Below are 2,602 nucleotides of genomic sequence, written 5' to 3'. Positions count from 1 at the left end.
ACTTGGACTTGATCAAATGTCGCCTTGCCACAGGGCAGCTTTCGTGGAGCCAAAGCATGGAATGAGCTTCCAAAATTCGTTAGAGAGGCTAAAAGACTTAAATAATTTTAAAAATAATTTATTGAAACTATTCAAGGAACTTTAAAGACCGCGCCCCCCCAATTGTATATAAATCTATAAGTCTTAGCTTTATTTATTAATTCTATTTCCATGTCCATGTCGATTTTTATACTATTGTAGGTAATTTATTCATGACTATTTTTTACATTGTGGCTGAAAAGCCCCTATGGGGGAGCTTCAATAAATATATGTATGTACTCTGGCTACCACGAACTCTTTTTCTATTGGCTTTTTTTTTTTTAGTTTCACTCAAAATATTGTACTATTAACTAGTAGGTAATATTGATGTAAATAGTGCATAGTAATAAAATAGTTGAAAGTTTGAACTACAGTTCATTAACAGCATCTGTTAATAAAATTGAATCATTCTCATACTTGCTTTTTAGCAATAGCGCTTTCTGGTAATCATCTGCAAAGTAGCAAGCAAATCATTGACTTTTCATTGCAATCTCATTTTTGGAAAAAATAAGTTGCCATTATAAGTTATGCACCTATTAATGTTAGTCCCAAGGAGGGAGGATACAGGATGGGGTGGGGACTTTGACCTGAAACGCAAATTTTGAGTCAAACCTCACCACCCTTGGGGTAAAGTTTCGAGTTCAAAGTTCCCTACTGTTGGGATTGAGATCCAAGTGGCTGACCTGTTAAATGCATCAACAATACAAACACTAGAACTTTATGAAGAGACTGATGGTCATAGTAGCAACATATTGAGCAAATTTTCCTTACCTTTTTTTCCTCCATCTTATTTTTGCCTCATGCGGACTTGTCTTTTGGGTATTTTCATGATAGCAAGTCACACATATCCACTGCTCTGCTCTGTCGGTTTTCAAGAAGGCAGCATTGCAGCGTGTATTTTACCATGGCAAAGTGCAAGCTTAGGAAACGGTCTTTCATGAATATTATCCTACTTTTCAAGTTTGATCAAACTTCCCCACCCTGGGTCCAACATTCTCTTCAAAGTTTGTCAAAATTCCCCACTCAGGGTAGGAAAAGTCGATCAAAGTCCCCACCCATTAACATACCCCCCCCCCCCCTCCCTCTCGGGACTAACATTGATAGGTGCATTATATGCATACGACTATCAAAAATATTAAGTAGCCTGTAAGTTCTACAAGCCCTTTAGCTAGTACTGCCAACATTGTGCTTTAATTAACTTAGTAGGTTTGCCTGGGTAAGAATGGGAATAAATTTAAAAATACATTCAGATTTTTGTTTACCTTCAATTCCCAGTATACATGCTTCATAAAAGTTAGACTTTGCACAGCTTTCCTCTGGCCATATGGAAAGAATTTTGTCATCCAGTTTCAAGTTTCTTCCCTTGTCTTTTTCGCTCAGGTGTTTTGTTGTTGTTATATCCTGGTATCCCTGTGTATCGCAGGCCTGGCTGCGAAGCTGAAGAAACGTTTCAGGAACGTTTTGATAACATGTGTTCTGGACGAACTATGTGTATCTCTTAGTCTGTTTAGTCACGATTAAAGTTACTTGCAATACTACAAATTGGCGACGAGGATAAACAACAATTGGATAACATATCAAGATGAGTTTTCAAAGGTTTTCGTTGTATCCAGTGAATTTAGAGGTGACAAACTTGGCAGATGAGTGGAAGCTTTGGCTCGATGCCTTTCACAACTACCGAATTGCTACGAAATTAGATAAACAAAGCGACGAAATTCAAACAGCTACTCTTCTACATCTTGCTGGGATGGGAGTCCAACGTTTGCTCTCAGGTTTGCCTGGAGAGGAAAAGAAATTTGAGGAAGTTAAACAAGCGTTGAGTGCACACTTTCAGCCTAAAAGAAAGAAGTGGGCAGAGAGGTACAAGTTTTGAAAACGTGCTCAACTTCAGCATGAATCATTGGATACCTTCATTGCAGAATTACATATGCTGAGTTTAACATGCGACTTCGGGGAAGCCGCTGATGATAATATCCTTGGTCAAGTTATAGAGAAATGTTCTGACGGATATCTACGAGAAAAGCTACTACAACAAGGAGAGACTCTTACTCTGGAAAAAGGCCAGACGCTCGGGAGAGCAATTGAATCTGCAAAGAAGGATACGCAGCTACTTGGGGGACAGGAAGCCCGAAATTTGCCAGAAAAATCTGATGTTAATGCAATAAAATCTTCAGTAAGTAAAGCAAAAGAAAGAGCCTGGTTTCGATTTGGAAGGGGGGATCATCTTGCTAATGACCGAAGATGCGCAGCTAGGAACGCACAGTGCAGAAAATGTAAGAAGACTGGTAACTTCTGGAAGTATTGCAGATCAACAGAATCAGAGAACAAAGATGATGTGAAGTTTGTCCAGCCGGTCCAGCAACAGTCAGATAAGTCTAACTGTGAATATGTTTATTATACTACCAACAATGAGGGGATGGGTTTTGAAACTGATGTTGAAATCAATGGTAGACTTGTTCAAATGATGATCGACACTGGTTGAGCTAGGACCTTGATTCCGAAACAATGGTTTAGAGTTGAGTAG

At 38.9% G+C, this 2,602-nt stretch overlaps 1 pseudogene; it reads left to right on the top strand.

The window, feature by feature from the left end:
- Positions 1–1,660: 1,660 nt before the first annotated feature.
- Positions 1,661–2,602, top strand: LOC138053699 (uncharacterized; annotated as a pseudogene).

Source organism: Montipora capricornis, chromosome 6 (genome assembly GCF_036669925.1).
Source record: "Montipora capricornis isolate CH-2021 chromosome 6, ASM3666992v2, whole genome shotgun sequence".
Taxonomy (NCBI): Eukaryota; Metazoa; Cnidaria; class Anthozoa; order Scleractinia; family Acroporidae; genus Montipora; species Montipora capricornis.
Note: the sequence above shows the minus strand (reverse complement) of the source record. Positions and strands in the feature narration are given on the sequence as shown.